The 21,377-nt window shown below is 38.7% G+C and overlaps 1 protein-coding gene across 4 annotated transcripts in view; it reads right to left on the reverse strand.

Moving 5' to 3' along the window:
• Positions 1-21,377, reverse strand: part of VPS41 (VPS41 subunit of HOPS complex) — a 168,946-nt gene that overhangs the window by 132,909 nt on the left and 14,660 nt on the right. The gene's annotated exons all lie outside the window — the stretch shown is intronic.

Raw genomic sequence — 21,377 nt, forward strand, 5'->3', positions numbered from 1 at the left:
CAGAAAGGCTAAAATTAACAAGCCAGAAGTGACACATGTTGGAGAGGAGAGGAGGGAACCCTCCTACACTGCTGGTGCAGCCACTCTGGAAAACAGCATGGAGGTTCCTCAAAAAGTTGAAAATAGAGCTACCCTATGACCCAGTAATTGCACTACTGGGTATTTACCCTAAAGATACAAATGTAGTGATCCGAAGGGGCATGTGCACCCGAATGTTTATAGCAGCAATGTCCACAATAGCCAGACTGTGAAAAGAACCTAGATGTCCATCACAGATGAATGGATAAGGAAGATGTGGTACTGTTCCACAGTAATGGAATACTATGCAGCCATCAAAAGAAACAAAATCTTGCCATTTGCAACGACATGGATGGAACTAGAGGGTATTATGCTGAGTGATATAAGTCAATCGGAGAAAGACAATTATCATTCCTCCCTGATATGAGGAATTTGAGAGGCAAAGTGGGGGACTTGGGGGGTAGGGAAGGAGAAAATGAAACAAGATGGGATTGGGAGGGAGACAAACCATAAGAGACTCTTAACCTCACAAAACAAACTGAGGGTTGTGGGGGAGAGGGAGGTATGGAGAGGGTGGTTGGGTTATGGAAATTGGGGGGTGGGGGTATGTCCTATGGTGAGTGCTATGAAGTGTGTAAGCCTGACAATTCACAGATCTGTACCCCTGGGGCTAATAATACATTATATGTTAATAAGAAAAAATTAAAAAAAGAAAAAAAGAAGGGAAAATATTTGAAAAAAATTGCTTTTTCTTAAATGTATTTAAATTTCTTAATCCTTTTGTATGCACTATTACTAACTTTGTGTGTTCAACCTCACTGCTGATACAGCATACCTTATGATATCCCTAATCCTCACAGTTATGGAGTAAAGTTAGGAACCTATATTGACTACGATGGTTCTAAATTAAATCAAGGATAATTATAAAAATTATTACAATGACTCAGAAAAAGATGTTATTTTACTGTATCACTATGTGACAAGAAACCATAAGATGTGCATGCACCTTCAACTGTGACAGGATAAAGCGGGCCAAAATAGAAGTTCACAAACATAATCTACTCACTGACATTCTCTTAAAATATAATTGTATATGTGGCGCCTGGGTGGCTTAGTTGGTTAGACGGCTGCCTTCAGCTCAGGTCATGATTCTAGGGTTCTGGGACTGAACCCCGCACTGGGCTCCCTGCTCAGCAGAGAGCCTGCTTCTCTCTCTTTCTCTCTGCCTGTCGCTCTGCTTACTTGTGCTCTCTACCTCTCTGTCAAGTAAATAAATAAAATCTTAAAAAAAAAAATTGTATAGTCTTCATTTCCCAGCTAACATTAAAGTAGTATGAGGCACACCAATGCTCCCACCCAGAAAAACCAGAAAGCCTTAACGAAATACATAGCAACAGTCAAAGGCATCAGTGAAAGGGCTGTTGAAGCCACTACCTGAGCTAGAAGGACCAAGATTCCAAGGTGGTGGAGAAACCGGAGAAAACAAGGGGAGGTGAGCTGCCAAGCGCCAGCCATTCTTCCTGGAGGTATTTACCAATTCGGAGTGTAGGACAAGAGGCTGAGAACCCAAGCTCTGCCTTGGAAGATGGCCATTGCTGAGGGTAGGAAAAGCAGCAAACCTTCTGGTACTCATAGGGCTCAAGTAACAAAACTGGAAGCTTGAGGGGCTAAGATCCCAGTGGAGGAGAGAGGCATACAAGTAAGCTTGTTACACAGCTACCTCTCCCCATAAGACAATCGCCAATTTCGAAACCAACATGAGACAAGAGGGTAAAAAGCTAAACAGAAAGCCTCAAAAATGCAAACCAGCTGCCTTGGTGTGCTGAGAAGATAAGAAAGAGATTGCAGGAATTACCAACAAATGAAGTTCTGATGAATATCACAGGCTAATCGGAACTCCTGGTCCCGAGGGGACACACAAAAAAGTGTTTACCAAAACTTCAATCTGTCTCAGACTCAGTTCAACCCCTGACTAGATTAAGGTATGTATGTATCCCCAACCTACCTGTCCAAAGGACAGGGTGACTCCTGAGAGAAAGAAGACGAAAACTACTCGGGCCTCTACTATTTTCATTTATGATACTGAGAATAAAAAATAATAAAATCAATAAAAAAATCACCAGATATGCCACAGGACAGGACCAAGTAACAAAAGTCAAGGAGAAAAAAAAAGGCCATAAAAACAGACCCATGGGTGACCTGGAGTTAGCAAAAAGGGCTTTAATAGGACTATGATTCATTTGTTCAAAAAAAAAAAAAAAAAAAGAAGACAGATGAAAGGATAGCAGTTTTCAACAGGGAACTGTAATCCGTTAAAAAGATTCAAATGGAAATTTTAAAAGTGAGAAATGTCACTGAAACTAAGAATGCAACAGATGGCTTAGCAGAAGACAGGATTAGTGAAGTGTAAAACAGGTCAAAAAATATCCAAAGGGAAGCCAGAGTAGAAAAATGGATGAAAAATACAGAATAGGAGATATGTGGAATACAGGGAAAAGGGCTAACATTTTTAGTTAAAGTCCCAGAAAAATAAGAAAAATGACAGGGGGGAAAAGCAGAAATGACATTTAAAGAAGTTAACAACTGAGAATTTCCTAAAACTGACAGACATCAATGCAGGAATTCAAGAAGCTTTGTAATCCCATGCAAGATAAATATGAAGAAAATAACACCTAGGTACATCACAGTAAAAATAAGTAAAAGAAAAATGACTTGTAGAGTGGTTAAACACTGGGCCTGGTGAAGATTATGACTGACAGGACACACCAGGGAGAGATGCAAACTCAAATGTCAAGAGAAATCTTTGCCTCTGGGGCACAGAACTGTATCATCTCATGGAAAGGAGGATATTCATCAAACATCATGAAAGAGACTTAATATCAGATCCCACCATTCTCTTGACTTTAGAAAAACAAACACTGGAGAGTTAAATGTAATTATTCCATTTTATAGATTTTTAGTACAATGATGATCAGAAATTTTAATTTCACCAAGACACATACACAAAGCCAAAATTCAAACTGTTATGAATCGCCTAAAGTTAATGACTTGTACAACACACTACCCAATCGCCTATGAAAATGATGCTACACATCACAACAGAAAATGAGGCTACAAAAGCCTCCACAATTTCTATGCCTACAAATAACTATGAACTGCGTGATCAATAGGAAATGTTTAAAAATATATTTAGCCGGCGCCTGGGTGGCTCAGTGGGTTAAAGCCTCTGCCTTCGGCTCGGGTCACGATCCCAGGGTTCTGGGATCGAGCCCCACATCGGGCTCTCTGCTCAGCAGGGAGCCTGCTTCCTCCTCTCTCTCTGTCTGCTTCTCTGCCTACTTGTGATCTCTGTCAAATAAATAAATAAATAAAATCTTAAAAAAAAAATTTAGCAGATGCATTAGTTATCTATTGCTGCATAACATATTATGCCAAAGTTTGCTGATTTAAAACAATAAATGTATTATTTTTGTTTTATTTATTCATATTTATATAAATTATTTATTTTATTTTATTTATTCATATTTATATAAATTGTTTATTCATATTTATATAAATTATTTATTCATATTAAATATGAATTTAATAGTTCTGTGGGTAAGCAATACAGGACTGGCTTAGGTGGGTGGTTCAGACTTAAGGTCTCTCACGGGGTTGCAGGCAAGATGTCTGCTGAGGCTGCAGCCATCTGAACACGTGACTGGGGTTAGGGTATCTGCTTCCACAATGGCTCACTCAAATGTGGCCAAGCTGGTGCTGCATGTTGGCAAGGGGCTTCAGTTCCTCACTTCACTGACCTCTATCTGGGTTGCTAGAGTGTCCTCAGGACAAGGAAAATGAAGTCCCCCGAAATGAGTGATCCAAGAGCAAGCGAAGTTGAATATGACGTAGCCTAAGAGGTCACACTTCTGCAATATTCTACTGATCATACAGGTCAGCCACAATTCAGTGTGGGAGAAGGGGTCACAAGAGCAGGGGTAATAGGTGAGGATTACTGGGGGCCACTGTGCAGGCTTGCTACAAAAGTAATAAAATTAAGAGCAATGAAGATGGTTTAAAAAAATCAGTAGGGGCGCCTGAGTGGCTCAGTTGGTTAAGCATGTGCCTTCAGCTCAGGTTATGATCCCAGGGCCCAGGGATCGAGCCTCACATCAGGCTCCCTGCTCAGTGGTGGGGGTCTGCTTCTCCCTTTCCACCCCACCCCTACTCGTGCTCTTGTGCTTCCTCTCTCTCTCAAATAAATAAAATCTTTTAATAAAATCAATATTCCATGCCTTTGATGAGCTGTCAAATTTATTTTCCCAGTATATACCAGCTATCAGTTGTCAAACTTTCCAAGAATAACTTTAAAAACAAATAGTGACAGAAGGGAGTATAATAGGCATGGTTATCTAAAAGACCTATACTACTTGGGGTGTCTGGGTGGCTCAGTTGGTTAAGTATCTGATTCTTGAGCTCGGCTCAGGTCTCGATCTCAGGGTTGTGAGTTTGAGCCCCACATCGGGCTCGACATTAAACAAAACAAACAAACAAACAACCACCTATATTTCTTTAAAAAGATAACTGACGATAACCAACCCCAGAAGCCATCGTATGTCAAAACTGACTTGTTAAAATAGCTAATTAATTACATCTAAAAAAACCTCCAAAAAGGAAAATTACAAAAAGCAACAAATAAACACTTCTACTTATGTACCTACAAGCAAGAAATAGAAATCCTTAAAAAGTTAACATTAAATGTGGCAAAGAGGATGTGTGCCTTCTCAAGTAAATGTGTTAAATACAAACTGGATCCTGAATGCTGGTCTTTATAATAAGATGCCACAGGTTGCTCGAGTCTGGACATCAAATGTGCATCCAATGTGAAAAGTTAATTCTAGCCTCTTGACTGTTTTGCATAAAAGCACTCATCCACGGACCATTAGATAAAGTTACTGTAAATAAGGTTTGCCTGTCTTATTTATAAGTGAAAACCAAATAATTTCTCTCACATAAATATACAAAAATAAATACTTTCACAACACAGCTCACTGAAGCATTCGTGCTAGGCTTCAAAACCCATAAATAAAATGAAAACTCTGATATTACGCAGTTGATGTAGCATTTCATGCTTTTCTGACAGGTATCTTTTATGTTAAGTTAAAAAGCAAGCTAAAGGTGAATTTTTAAGGCTTTTTTTTCTGCTTGCTGTAAACAAAGGAAATGGAAAATGATTCAAAAATACAATTCATGGAAGTTATTCCACTGCCGCAGACTATATATCACATTTTAAATAATTTTTTTTTAAATCAAGCAGATTCAATAGTTTCACCTTTAAAAAAAATTAAGCAGAAAGAAAGGTTTTTGTGCAGTTTTAATTTCCATGGAAAACAACCCAGTGTTAATAAAAGGCAATCAATAATTTTTGTTAAATTTTAATAATCTTGCAAAGCTACAAATAAAACCATCAACAGTCTGAGTTGAGATGACAGTTAACTGCGTTTCTATGACAACCTAGTGGAATAGTACAAGTCTTGACTTGCAGCTAAGCGAAGATATGAACAGACTGACATTTACCCATACAAGAAAAATTTGCAGCTTTCCTTTAAAAGGAATCAATTCTTCAACTAACATGGATTTTCACTAAGTGTAGAGCGCTTTTAATTAAAGACAAGTCCTTTAAACCATCCTATGTAGGATTCTAAAACACTACCTGAAAATAAATTTCATCTCACAGTCATTCCTACAGAGCTTGTACTTAAAAGCAAAAAAATTATTTTTGTGGATAACAAATTAGGGCAATTAAAGATTTCTGCCTGAAAAACTATTTAGTAATTTGTTACTAACACTGTAGGGTAAATTTTCATGGCAGAAGTCCTATCACCTAAGTCAGATGTGCACACCCAAAAGAATATTGCACTTTTCACCTAATAATTTAAAATTCATGTACAAGAAAAACTTTTTTGGTGTTTATAACCAATTTTTCATCCTCTTTTAACTTTCTCCATATCTTTCACACACCAGTACATTTTATATACCAATGTTACAATCCAGAGGAGGATCTGAATTTTACTTTTAAAAAATATGTGTCATATGTATGTATTCAGGGAGTTAAATGGAAAGATTGTTACACTTTTTTATTGTTACTCTTAATATGGAAGTTAAAATTTTATTTCTGGATACTATTTCTTTATTAAAATGCACTGGGTTTTGTTGTTGTTGTTGTTGTTGGGTTTCTTTTTCCCCCCAAAATAAAATACCAGAAAAACTGAAAAGGAGGGGTGAACTATCTTATAAGACCCGAGTAAAGCCAGTGGAAAATATGAACACGTGAGCACTCCCTGACGAATTACAACCTTTCTCTACCAAGATGGCCTCCAGTTTCACCTATGAGAAAGACCTCAGCTGAACATTCAGAAATTATGATAAGATGAATGGTTTACTGGGCCTCATGTCACCACTGCATCTGACAAAGAGCAAATCCAAAGCCAGATACAATAGGAACACTAGAAACATTTAAAAAAAAAAAAAAGTCATTGTTTAAAAAAAAAAAAATGCAGTCTGAACTTCCAGGGTAAAAAACTGAGTGTTAATAAAAAGCAAAGGAATCATCAACCATGGGTATGAAGGTATAAAAGAAAAGCCAGAACATTCTCTATAGAATTCTAATTCGCTTAAGGGGAACTGAAATACTCAAAACTGGTAGACACCCTTGTAAGTTTGATACTAAAAAAACCTACTGAAATCTAGTTTCAGAATATCTGAATTATAGAAATTCCATATTTTAAAAAATTTTCCTTCTTTACAAATAATTCACTTTTGGTTTTGTTGTTATTATTTGTTGTTTGGTGGTAGAGGAGAAGGGAGAAAGGGAGAGAGACAATATGAAACGGACTCCACACCCAGCATATAGCATGACATGGAACTTGATCTCACTACCCTGAGATCATGACCTGAGCAAGAATCAAGAGTTGAACACTCGACTGACTAAGCCACCAAGCACCCCCAAATAATTCACTTTGAAAGAAGTCCCATGACATACTGAAATCTTTTGTAATCACTATTCAATAGAAAAGACACAGGGAGAAGAGAAAAAAAAAAAGTTGAGTCAAATACAAATAAAATTTTTTTTTAAAAGCACAATTCAAACTATACCGTAAGTCAATCAAAACACATAATCTGAATCTCTAAAACATGACTAACAAATTTTTAAGAAACAGACTTATTCTATTGACTACAAGGGTATTATCAACAAAGTCAAGAACTATACATTTTATTGTGTTAAGTACATGTATTTGAAACTACAATGTTATCAGTAAACATATATGCATATACATGCACATTACAGGACATCCCCAAATACGTCATGTCAATCTTGAACTTTACACTAAAGAATAAAAGAGATCTATGGTGAGAAAAACCTGCACAAAGACCCTGATGAACATATGAACATAAGATCCATAACTAATCAAGGACTAATGATTCCAATTAGCCCTGTTTTGCTTACCACCTCCCCTCAAATGAACGCTACCTCCTTAAAAGGGCAAATGCAACCATTAATTATTGTAGGCTAGAGTTCTTTTACAGAAAATAATTTTCCTCACACAAAAAAGATGGCTGGTAGGAAAGACAGCTTTATATATCCTTCCAAAATGTCAAAACATATCAAGAAAACTACATAAATAAGTCAAATAGTAACTTCTGGTTTCCATTAATAACACAAGGTATTATAGCGGCCTCAATGACCAAACTTTTTAAGAAAGTGACATGGAGATAATGGAATTCATCCACAATAAAACAACTGTGGTCAAAGCTCCCAGGATGCCTTTCCATCAGAGTGGTGACAGATAAGCAATTACATTCTTATATGAATGCAAATGATGTTGTTAAATTTTGACTTTCAAGCAATACTGCTATTACAGAAAACATATTAACCAAAGAAAGCAGGTGAAATTAGAGCTGATAAATATAATCTAGATGACATGGGTCCGCTTTTTCATATAGATAATTCACAATGAGTCTATTCATATCTATATATTTAATTTTTTTTAAAGAACTTATTTATTTATTTCTCAGAGAGAGAGAGATTACAAGTAGGCAGAGGGTCAGGCAGAGAGAGAGGGGGAAACAGGCTCCCCGCTGAGCAGAGAGCCCGATGCAGGGCTTGATCTCAACACCCTGAGATCATGACCTGAGCTGAAGGCAGAGGCTTAACCCACTGAGCCACCCAGGTGTCCCTAATTTAATTTAATTTTAGAGAGGGAGAGAGGAAAAGAGAGTGGCAGGGAGAGGGAGAGTGAGAATCTTATTAAACAGGCTCCACATCCAGAGCGGAGCCTGACATAGGACTCGATCTCACAGCCCTAAGATCAAGACCTGAGCTAAAACCAAGAGTCAGACACTTAACTGAAGCCACCTAGGCACCACCATATCCATATATTTCTAAAAGCATAAAATACATATGGTTAAATAAGGGGTTCTCAAACCAAGGGTAATTTTATCCCCACAACACATTTATTTGGCAATGTCTAGAGACATTTTTGTTGTCACGACTGAGTGGGAGGAGAAGATGCTGCTGACACCTAGTAAGTACAGGCCAGAGATGATGCTAAACATCATACAATACACAGGACAATCTTCCAAAACAAAAATTATCCTGAGAAAAATGCCAACAGTCCCAAGATTAAGATGCTGGGTTAAATAAATTTCATAAGATTAAATGTTCTAAGGACATTAAAATCTGTTTTCAAAGACCTTTAATAACAAAGGGAAGTATTGAACAAGTTTCTGTTGGTGGGGGGAATCAGAAGGATAAGCAGCAAAATAGTGACCTTCCTAAACCTCAGTTTCTTCATCTGTCCACTTGGGGAAAGAGCACGACCCACATCACAGGGTTGCTGCAGCCATTACAGAAAATAACAAATAATCACTACTGCGAGCTATTGCCAATATTTTCTATACTTTCAAAGGTAAACATGTATTACATTTATTATAGAAATAAATACTGTTTTTGAAGCCATTGTTCAATCTTCCAAACTCTACCTACTGAACTAAGATTCTTATCTTTTAAAGCTGCTTTCCTTACCATAACACTTTGAGTAGAAAAGGGAGAAAAAGTTGAACCTCTAATAATTGAAGAGCTCTACTTAAGATTCACAGGCTATGCAGTCTTCATAAACCCTGGTCTCTCCTCTGCCCTATAGCATCAGAATTTCATGTTCAATTCAAGGCGGAAAAAAATAAGGTGAAAGTTCCCATGCCCTGAGCCACATACCAAAAACAGGATCAACTCCCATCATTTATTTTATATTGGGAGAGCGATAAGAATATATGGGGGGGGACAGAAAAAGCAAATAAGCTTTTCATTTCCTTCCAGCCATATGGAATAACCTCACCAATCTTCAAGGTATGCCATTCAGGTGGACAATTTCCGCCACTAAAGCCAACATAACCCTCTTTTCCTTTCTTCCCAATATCCCCTGGTGATCACAAGATCCTCAGAAGCAGGGTTTATGCCTTTTCATTGTTCTGAACTTCACCTAACAAAACTGTGGGTACCTAATAAAGACCAGTGAAAACAAACCGCGATACCAACAGATACCAACAGACCGAGTTTAGTAAGAAGCTTTTCTAAGACATTCTCATTTGGATTTCCACACAGGAAAATCCAAATCATAAGCTATCAGCCAAAAGGAACTGCAGAGATCACCTAAACTATGGGTTATTTTATAAACAGAGTGGGGGGTGGGGTGGAAGGAGCCTGGGAGCTGGAGACACTAAACAGAGGGAAGAGCGTAGCTCTTCCGAAACAGTAGAAATCAGAATTATGAATGTACAGAAAAGAAGCTCTACCCCCAATTACAAGAGACCTTACAAACTCAATTTTCATGAACAACTTACATTTATAATTTATATGTTTACTGTTATATGGACAAGAAAGATGCTCCAGTCCCTGAGATTATTTTACGTTTTAGAGGAGATTAAGTATTTCTCAAACATCTTTCAATTGCACACTCCATATTCCAGATGCAAAAGAAGCACCTGGTTGGTCCCCCCACCAAAGTCACTGACGGTGTCCCAAAACTTTCCACGAAGAAAAAAATAAAGATGAAAACCTACAGTAGCAGTAACAATTAAGACAAAGTGTTAACTAGAATCAAGGAGAGACTAATACATTCAAGCATACATTCAAGTAATGGGAGTTCATGACACCCCTTGATTTGCTTCACAGAAATACAATCTGAACAAAAGTCAAAAACTGCTTTCGCCCACTCACCAACCCTCCCGTGCCCGTGACCCAGAGCCTGTCCTACTCGACCAGATGCCCAACTCAACCACATGTCCCTTAGGGACTGTCTTCTCCAGAAGGAGGGAACTTTCTGCAACCTCTTCCCACTATTTCCTGACGCCTGCACTTTCGGCCCCAGCCTCCATCTGTCCACATCCTCCTCCTACCGGCAGAGACCAAAAGCCACTGACATGTGGCAGGGCATTACTGATGGTCTGACAGTCCCAGCAGTAAGTACTGTAGGACCAAGAGAACACTGGTAGCAGGAAGGGGGGCAGTGCAGGGAACCAGAGAACACTCTAGAAAGGTTAAAGTAAGAATGCAACAGTAAAACAGAAAACAGAATCATTAATAAGCTCAAGGGCTAGCACTTTTTAAAGACAAATAGCATAAGGTAACCACAGAATACACTGAGAAAATAAGTCATCCCAGTACTGCCCATCTCCTGCAGAAGGAGATCTGGCCTAGACTGTTTCTGCACGTTCTCTTAAAAACCCTCAAACAGAAAGTCCCTAAGCTATTTAAACTGCCCTATAATAGGGAAATAATAAAAACCTCCCAATTCATTTTGAAAAGGCGGTAGGGGCGCCTGCGTGGCTCTGTTGGTTAAAGGGCGGACTCTTCATTGCCCCGCAGGTCAGGAGACTGAGCCCCACATTGTGCTCTGTGCTCAGCAGAGTCTTGAGGAGTCTCTCCCCACTCCCGTCCCTCTCCCCATTTGCACACACACGCGCTCTCAAATTAAAAAAAAAAAAAAAAATCTTAAAGAAAAAAATAAAGTGGCATAACCCTGACACCAAAATTCCCCAACATCATAGAGGAGGAAAAAACAGTTCAGTCACGTCAGGTCAGAACTTAAATGTAAAAATTCTAAACAGAACATCATAAATTAAAGCCCCGCATGTATTAATAGAAAACTTTTAAGATCAAATATCACAGAAATGCAAAGACTATTCAGTCTGATCCGTGAGAAATCGGACTTCATCATTTGAGAGGCCAAAGAAAAACAGTCGAACCAAAATGACAGATACTAAAAGAGCATTTTTAAAGTTCAACCCTCATTTCCGATATTTCCGATTCTTTAAACAACAACAAAGAACTTTCAGTAAATAAAAAGGTTTCTTTCTTGAAAAGCTGAGTTGAACATTTGAAATCAAAAGCCAACATGACACTTAACAATGAAGACAAACAACAGGAAACTCATCGGTGTCTATTATCGATTTATTTTTCAAAACTAATTTAGGGCACCTGGGTGGCTTAGTTGTTAGGCGTCTGCCTTTCAGCTCAGGTAATGATCCCAGGGTTCTGGGATCAAGGCCCGAGAAGCCCGCTTCTCCCTCTCCCAACTTCCCCTGCTTGTGTTCCCTCTCTTGCTGTCTCTCTGTCAAATAAACAAAATCTTAAAAAAAACAAAAACAAAAACAAAAAAACCCAAAACCTGATTTGGAAGTTTTAGTCAAAATAAAAGACCAGACAATGGAAAACAATGTATCATTGTTGAGGGTCTTAATTAAAGATGATGTGACTACAGGGAAAGAACAGAACTCTTAAGGTTTGTGATGATTAATCTTGTGTCAACCTGACTGAATGCCCAGATATTTGTCGGTCATTACTCCAGGTGTATCTGTGAGGAATTAACGTTTAAATTGCTAGACTGATTAAAGCAGACTGTCGTTCCCAACATGGGTGGGCTTCACCCAATCAGTTGAAGGCCTGAATAGAACAAAAAGGCTGACGCTCTGGAGTAGTAGAGAGTTTTTCTGCCTGACTGCCTTCAAACTGGGCAGCTTTTTTTTCCAGTATTCGAATCGGAATGAAACACAGGCTCTTTCTTGGTGTCGAGCCTGTGAAATCACTGGCTCTCCTGGGTCTCCAGCTTGCTGACTTACCCTGCAGATGTGAGGACTTGCCAGCTCCATAATCACATGAGCCAATTCCTTATAACAAATCTCTCTCTCTCTCTCAGATCCCACTGGCCTCTCTCAGATTTTCTCTCGCTCTCTCAGAGGCTACTGGTTCTGTTTCTCTACAGAACGCTGCCTGATACACAACATAGCTCCTGCCAAGACAGAAAACTTGTGTGGGCTGCTGGCCTCTTAAGCCCAAATGAGCCTCGAAGACAGTATAAAAGGAGAGAGCAATTCCAGAACTGAACAGCCCCAAGTGAGAAACTGTGGAGGCCACTGGAATCATCGGGAAGGGGGAACTGTTTAGTCGCAGCACTCACCCTCTGAGGTTTTGCTACCCCATTCACTAGAGAAATGGGCAGCAACAGCTCTGCCCCTGACTGGTGAGCACTAAGGAGCGGCACTCACTCCTCAACCCTAACCCTAACTCTTCTTCTGTCCTTCCCCGATGAAATGGAGATTAACTCTTCTCAGTGCTGCTCCCTCCAGCAGATCTGCCTCACAGGCACTTTAAAAGGACTCAACACTCATGGCACAAATTCCCACACTGAAACACATTTTTCAATGGAGCATTCAAAGAGGAAAAAAAAAAAATCTAAAGGAGGCTGTAAGAGATATGAAAAATAAATAATGAGAAATGAGAAAAATCTTGGTAAAGTTCACTAATGTCATTAAAAAAAAAAAAGATGGGAAAAAAGAGAGAAAATTACCCAAATCTAATTACCTCCTAGTTTTACAGTACTTCAAAAAATGAAGATACATTACTTTTGATTTTGCCACACCATTAAGAAAATGTTTTCAAACACACCCAAGTGTGAATATTGTTATGAGGGAACGGAGAGGGAATGCCACGGTGTCTACTGGAAGTCTGCAAATACCTGAAGTAACTAACCCGTAGAAGCTGGAGGAGGCCCAGTAAAGGATCTCCAGACTCAGAAGGCACTTTAATGCCAAAGAAATGAAGCAAACTACTCTACACCATTTACACAGAGTTTTATTCAGGGTAACTTACTGGTAAGTAATGGTGGGAGGCAGAAAAACGATCCAGAGCACTACATCACTACTATTCTCCACTCATATTCTCCACCACATACTCTCCACCTAAGCCTGGACCTCAATCCACAGTTTTTATAGAGTGAGGGGCATGTAGTGAGATCACAGGGTAGTTACGTAAAGTGACACCACCAGAGGGTCCGTACTAGTTATCTAGAGTGGTGCCACCTGTGCACCAGCGATCCCTACTAGTTATCTAGAGTGGTACCACCTGTGCACCAGAGGGTCTATACTAGTTATCTAGAGTGGCACCACCTGTGCACCAGAGATCCCTACTAGTTATCCAGAGTAGTACAACCCATACACCAGAGGGTCTGTCCTAGTTATCTAGAGTGGCACTACCTGTGCACCAGAGAATCCCTACTAGTCATCTAGAGTGGCACCACCTGTGCACCAGCGGATCCCTACTAGTTATCTAGAGTGGTACACCCTGGCGCCCCTGCAAGCCAGAGGAGAGAACATCTTGTTCTCTCGAACATCTTGGAGTCAGTGGTGTCAGCACTCCTACAACATCACAGACCAAATATGTCAAAGGCGCCCCCGATCACTGATGGAAATGATGACAACAGCCTAAAACCTTTAGCTTCATCAAAGGTTTCCTCTCTCTCATCCCTTTTGATACTATTTTCAGGGATTTATTTCATTCACTGAGGTTTTTGGAGAAAACAATCATATTCTAAAAGTAAAGAATGATGGTAACGCAGACACCTATGAATCTTTATACTTAAAAACGGTTGCACTAAAACTGAAATAGCTCATGGAAGAAAAGAAATCTGTAGATTTTAGGAATTAGTTTTGTTACAGCATTTCTTGAGTCTTCAGAGAAAGGAATGTTTTCAAGTCCTGACAGTAGAATCAGGTTCTAATTGCCGAGTGCAATGATTATATAAACAACATTCTTGGACCAGTATCAGAAGAGACACACACGTTTTTATAAACACAGCTCCCAAAAGTATCAGCAGTTTCATTTCAACTGTTTTCTGTGCTGAATGAAAAGTGCTAAGGGGATAAGATCATCCAATCACATTATTTACTGTATTTGTTTCCTGTGGCTGCTGTAACAAATTACCATACTCAGTGGCTTAGAACAACGCAAGTTTGGTGTCTTACAGTCCAATACAGGTATCACTGGGCAAAAATCAATACACAGAAGGGCTGCATTCCTCTGGAGGCTCTAGGGGAGAATCTGTTTCCTCATCTTTTCCAGCTCCTAGACGCCACCTGCATTTATTCGCTGTGGGCCCCCTCCTTTCTGTACCTTCAAAGCCAAAAAAGGTGGGTCAAGTTCTTCCCGCATCACATCACTCTGGCCTCCTCTGCCTCTCATCCACTTGTGGAGATTCTTGTGACTACAGTGTTCCCACCTGGATTATCCAGAACAATCTCCCTATTTTATAGTTAGTTGATTAGCAACCTTAATTCCATCTGCCACCTTAATTTCTCTTGCCATGTAACATAACACAGGCACAGGTTCCAGGGATTAGGACACAGACATCTTTGAGGACCATGACTCTCCCTACCGTTATTCTGCCTGCTACTGTGAGAAGATAAAAATAATAGTGGGTATGGAGCTGGATGCCCTCAAGCCAAAGCTAAAAGACAGTTCTCACTTGCTTGTCCCTGAATTAAACCATGATCCTTTTGATGAGACGGCATGGGATAAAACATTTCTCAGCTTGAGTCAGGAGGTCCTTGATATCCATTTTTGATAAAGGGATCTCTTAAAGTCCTGGTTTTATAATTTCCAAAATAAGAACAGAAAGTTTCATATAACTGTTTCATATATATATGAACTATAACCAGTTTCATGTAACTGTTCTAAGGATTTGTGAAATCAATTCATTTATTCATTCACAAGCAGCTCTGCTAGTGAGACCACAGGGACAGGGGCCCAGCCCTCATGAAAGAACCTGGCACTGAAGTGGTATAAAAATAACAAAGCAGTGGCAGCAGCATGTTTAATGAATGCCTTCTCATGACTGGCCAAGTGCTAAAGACACATTATCTCCCTCAACAGCCACTCCACATTATAAGCATTCAACATGTCACCATTTTGAGACAGGCAGTACAAGAATTTCTGAGAGCACGAAAGACATTCTGCCAACCCAATCTCTCTTGAGCCCATACCAGTCCAGGCCCCACACCACCCCCATTGCCATGAGCCACCACAACTGCTCCTATATGGATGGCCAATGGCCTCACCTTCATAAATTCAAGGGCAAGTCTCTAAAGTTCCTCTTATTATTCCTTTCCATGGTACTTGGCACAGCTGGCCATGCCCTTCTTCCTGAGATGCATTCCTCCCTTGGCTTCTTGGACACCACTCTCATTTGCTTTCTTCCTAACTCATTAGCTACTTCTTCTCAGTGCCCTTTGCTGATTTCCCTTCATCTACCAGATCTCAAAAATGCTGTAGTAACCCTTAACTCCAGGCCTCAGGCTTCTCATTTATCTGACCTCAGACCCTAAATGATGTCATCCAGTTTCATGGTTTTAAACACCATCTAAATGCTGACTCAAAAATTCTTATCCTACGGAGCACCTGTGTGGCTCAGCCCGTTAAGCATCTGCCTTCGTTTGGCTCGGGTTATGATCCGGTGCTGGGATGGAGCCCCGAATTGGGCTCCCTCTTCAGGGGGAGCCTGCTTCTCTCTCTACCCCTGCCCCTCGCTTGTGCACATGTGCATGCTCTCTCTCTCTTTCAAATAAAATCTTACCAAAAAAAATTCTTATCTCTAGCCCAGACCTGCACTAGTCTTCTTTACCCAACTACATACTTGAAATTTCCACTTGGATGCCTAATTGACATCTCCAACTTAAAAGAGCCAAAATGGAACTTCTGAAATACCCCACCAACACCTTACCCTGAGCACCAAAACCAGCACTAGCCAGTCTTATCCCATCTTAGTTCACAACTCCACCTTTCTAGTTGTTCACCCTTGACTCCTCTCTTCCACTTACAGCCCCGTGTCCTAGTCAAGAAATCTACTGGCTCTACTTCAGAAACTACCCTAAGTCCTTCCTCACCTCCAGCTAGAGCTCTGCCAAAGCCTCATAACTGGTCTTGCTGCTCCCTACTTGCTGTCCAAGACTTTTTTCAAAGAGCATCCAGAGCGCTCTCACTAAAACAACAGCCTCCAATGGCTTCCTATCTTACTCAGGGTAGAAACCAAGTCCATAAGTTGGTTTATAGTCTCTTTGTTCTAGCCATTAGCTACTTCATTTCCTAACATTCAGCTCCCCTCGCATCCTCAAAGACGTCCAGCAACCCTACGTGAAGGTGTTGTGTTTGCTCTTCTTTTTACCCACAAAACCTTTCTCCCATGTATTTAGTCAAATGTCATATTTGAGGCCCTCCCTGAGGACCCAGGATGAAACAGCACCTCGGCCCACTCCACAATCCCTTAATCCAATGTTATTTTTATCCACAACATTTATTACCATCAAATATGTAAGTTTTTCTTTATTGTCTGCCTCCTTCATAAAATACTGGCATAGCCTAGCACCCACAAGATAAAAGTACCCAATAAATATTTGCCAAATAAGTAAAATGATCAATCAGTCTATCTTGGACTGCCTAAAATAATTTCTCCCCTAGGTAGTTGAAATTATAAACTCTGTTCAAAGATATATCATACCAGAGTCATGTTCATCTTTTCAATCTCTAACAAATGGCAGAAATACAGGTTCACAAATCTATATTTGTACCTGGAAAGTTTCTATTACATTTCCAAACATATAATTTTTATAATATATGCTTCAAAGAGAATGTTTATCCATGCCTGGGTGATGCAATAATCAGCAAAACCTGTTAATATTAATAGCTCATTAAATGAAAGAGCAAATTTTTGATCCAAAGGCTATTTGGAAGGATATATTATAACCCCATGCTTCATTTTTCTCAGCAATCAATCTCCTAACAAGGAACATTACCATTTTAGTTACTAGTTGCTCTAAATTTATTAAAATTAATACATGTAAAGAATCAATTTAAGTTTCAATAAATGATTCACAGTGTTCTAACCACCAGGAAAGATAAATAAATTATTTTTCTGTGATGCATTTTCTGATTAAAAAAGCTATCTCTTGATTTCTCACAATGACTGCTTTTCATTTTAACAAAATTGAAAAAGAACAATCCTGGTGGCTGATGCATCCAGAAGTTGCATTTTATTTTAATATTAATTTCTCATTCAATATAAAATGCATGTAGGTTTACTTTAAATAGGTTGAGCTACTTGTCCACTTATTAAAATTAATATATCTAACATATTCGAGGTATTCTGATCATATCTGCGAGAAGTGAGCCAGATTTGAATGGGCATCTCTTTAGCAGGCACATTTATTAATAATGGTAGCAAAAAGAAAGAGAACGATGACACTAATTAACTCTCTCTGCTATTACATGCCAGGCACAGGCCCAGCGTACAATGATTTACATGATTTCTTCACTTCAAAGTAATGGACACAGGCAGAATGAGCTCTGGTGTAGCTACTGGCCCGCATTCACTGGAACCCGCACTTGGTACAAAGCGCACTCACTACCTCTCTGTTTCACTCAGTGCTCTTCTCCTTCCTTGCCGCCCCCTCCTTAGTTTGGTGGTTTCCCTTGTTATTTCTCCCTTTGCTGTGCAAGTTTCATCTTGAAATGTTACGCTAACAATTTGATGCTTCTCCTACAAAGCTCTTTGTATAGCACACTAAGCTCTTTGAAGAAAGATGGAATATACTTCTAAATAAATAATACACCAAGCACCTATTCGAAGTAAGCCAGGTTTAAGAAAATACATCTCTCCACAAAGCAGAGCTGCTTCAGTTTCCAGCTCCATGGCCAAAGTATGCCACGGCATATTGTTTCTGGTCCATTAATAGGAAAGACCCTATGGAAAATGATGACATTTCTGTATTGTTGATGCTACAACTTCTCTCTGCACTACTGATTACACTCAGAAATAAATCTCTGTTGTGTTAAGCTGTTACAGTTTTGGAACTATACTGTGGCATAGCCAACTTCTCCTGCATACTGAAGTACCTGATAGGACTGTGGCTCATCTTAAAATGAAATAATCCACTCAAAGCACTCAGCACAACACATGGCACGTAAATGGACCTGAAAAAAAATTAAACTGATGATTCTTCATGATTTAAATACGGTCTTCATTAAAATGCATATATATATGAAATGAATCAGATGTTAGAATTATCTGGCAAGATTTTAAAGCAACCATCACAAAAGTGCTTCTAAGAGCAATTATAAATTCTCTTGAAACAAATGAAATAATAGGCTTTCTCAGCAAAGAAATAGAAGTTTTTTCAAAAAATGGAAACATTAGAACTGGCAAATAAAATAACCAAAAGAAATAACTTTGTGGATGGCATCAACATTAGAGAGGATATGAGAAAGAACATAAACAATGAACTTGAGAACAGATCCATAGAATTTGCCCAACCTGAACAAGACAGAAAACTGACTGAAAAACATAGAACAGAGTCTCAGAGACCTATGGAACAATAACAAAAGGGCTAACATTCAAATTACTCAAGTCCCAGGAGAAGAGAGAGTGGAACTGAAAAAGTATTCAAAGAAATAATGGCTGAAAACTTTCCAAAACTGGTGAAGGACATAATCCTACAGATTCAAGAAGCTGAGCAAACTCCAGTTAAGATAAATCGAAAAAATCCACACCAAGAGGCATCATAACGATAACTGAACTTCTGGAAACTAAGGCAAAAAAAAAAAAAAAAAAAAATCTGGAAAGCAGCCAGGGAAACAGGACACAATTACTTACAGGGAAGCATAAGGACAACATCAAGGACAACATAATGGTCATTTGAAATGACAGAGGACAGTAGAAAATAGCAGAACATTTCTCAAGTTCTGAAAGAAAAGAACAGTCAACCACTTAAAAAAAAAACCCAAAAACCTATGAATAAATTTTTAGAACCTTAAAAAAAAGTTCAATTAACCCACAGAAAGGGAAGAAACGAGAAATAAGAGAAATGAAAAGCAGAGGAAAGAGAAAACGGAAGATGGTAGACTCAAGCCCTAACGTGTCAATAACTACCTTAAATGTGAATGATCTAACCACAAAAATTAAAAGACAAATTGGCAGAGTAGAAAAAGTCAATCTGAAAAGGTTACACACTCACTGTATGGTTCGATTCATATAATGTGCTCAAAATGACAAAGTTAGGGAGAGGGAGAACAGATTGCGGAGCTGGGGGGAGGGAGTGGCTGTGACTAGAAAAGGGAACCACGATGAACAGTTCTGCATCTTGACTGCAGTTGTGGTCACATGACTCTTCACACATGACAGAAGTGCAAAGAACTGACACACATACACACACATGCTCAAATGAATGAATGTAAAACTTGTGAAATCTGAGTCGGGTCTCTGGACTGTTACCAATATTGATTTCCTGGTTGTGATATTGCAGCAGAGTGATGCAGGATGTTACCCTTTGGGAACGGGGTGAAGGGTACAGAGAATCTTTGTTATTTCTTAGAACTGCATGTGACTCTATACTTCTCTCAACACTTAAAACTTAAAAAAAAAAAAACTTAAGAAAAAATGTCTATTAGCGTTAAAAACAATTTCTGCCTTATGTAAAATATTGGCTGAAGTAAAGAGAGCATGAAAGAAACCAAACCTTTTCCCTAACTCCCTTGTTTTAGTGTGAGGTAAGGAAGGAAGGGCATGCAGTTTTATTTTGAGTCCCACTGCTTCGCAAACCAGAAGCTCTGTAACATCGACTCAAAAGACTACAAGAATATGTACAGGGATTAATTTGTTCCATTAAAAAAAACTGTATCAGTTTGCTAAGTATATAAGTAATGCATATTTATAAAAACTTAGAAAATAAAGGCAGATGGTAATAAATAAAATAAGAATCACATGACCCAGTGACACTATAGTCCTGTGGCTTTTCTGTGCTTACATGTGGATTTTGGAGGGTGGAAAAAAACTGGATTATACTCTAAATCAGGAATCAGTAAACTACAAATAGCCCATCTAGCTGGATACCTGTTTTCATACAGCTTTCAAGCAGGTTTTTATATTTTCATATGGTTACATATCTACATAATATCCTCAGTATTCTTTGTCTGCAAATCTTTAAATATTTACTACCTATACCTTTATAGAAATAGCTTGCCAGCCTCTGCTCTAAATGACATTTTTGTAGAATGCTTTTATCAATTATAAAGATAATATAATTCCTTTCAGACATTTGGCCTGTTTCCAAATTTTTATATTATAAACAAAGTTGCAATGAACACTCTTGCAGCTCAACTCCCCCCACCCAAAGATGGATGTACTTTTTGAAGGGGATATAACTTAGTAACTAACATTTATTTTATATTTTATAAATGTTTATAATTATTTTCTACATGAATCATTTATTCTATGGCAAAACATTAGTTTATTATAACTATTAATGTTATCTGTAAATTAGCAAGACAATCTTTATTCTCTAGAGAATAAGGCAAAGTTCAAAAATTCTGAAATTGCTTTTCCTACTAGTTCAACAAGCCAAAATCTGTAACATCACCCAAAATATCATTTTATACATAGGTAGGAGTTCCAAGGGAGATTTTTTTTTTTTTAAATTTTGTCTAATTCTACAAAGGAAAACAGAGGAAGAGTCTGAAATAAAATCAGAGAGCTCACAGGAAAGTTGGACAAGGTAGAAGGCCAGGCTTTGGAGTCTGACTGTGGGATTCAAATCCATTTACCAGTGAGTGTCCCTGGCAGTTACCTAAACATTCTTAAGTCTATTTCTTCATCTGTAAAAGAGAAGCAATAACCATGGCCAAAACTTGTGCTAATGAACATATCTAAGGAGCTTACCAAAATGCCAACTGCTGTTTCCTATAATAAATTTGTTTGTTTTTGTAATAATCTTCATTATCAAAATAGATTCTGAACACTGCTCAATCCACTTCACCATCTTTGCTCCAAAGAGAGCTCCAAACCTCCTCTAAGTACCTTGGAGGATTCTGAGAAATAAAATCCCAGAGATTAGCTTGCTCATTTGCTTTTCTTTAAAACCATATTTAATATGAAAGCATATTATTTGTATCAGCCTGACCAAAACAATTAGAAAAGGAGTCACCAATGGATTAGAAAAGT

This window comes from Lontra canadensis, unplaced genomic scaffold (genome assembly GCF_010015895.1).
Source record: "Lontra canadensis isolate GAN:19392208 unplaced genomic scaffold, GSC_riverotter_1.0 scaffold54, whole genome shotgun sequence".
In the NCBI taxonomy this organism is placed as follows: Eukaryota; Metazoa; Chordata; class Mammalia; order Carnivora; family Mustelidae; genus Lontra; species Lontra canadensis.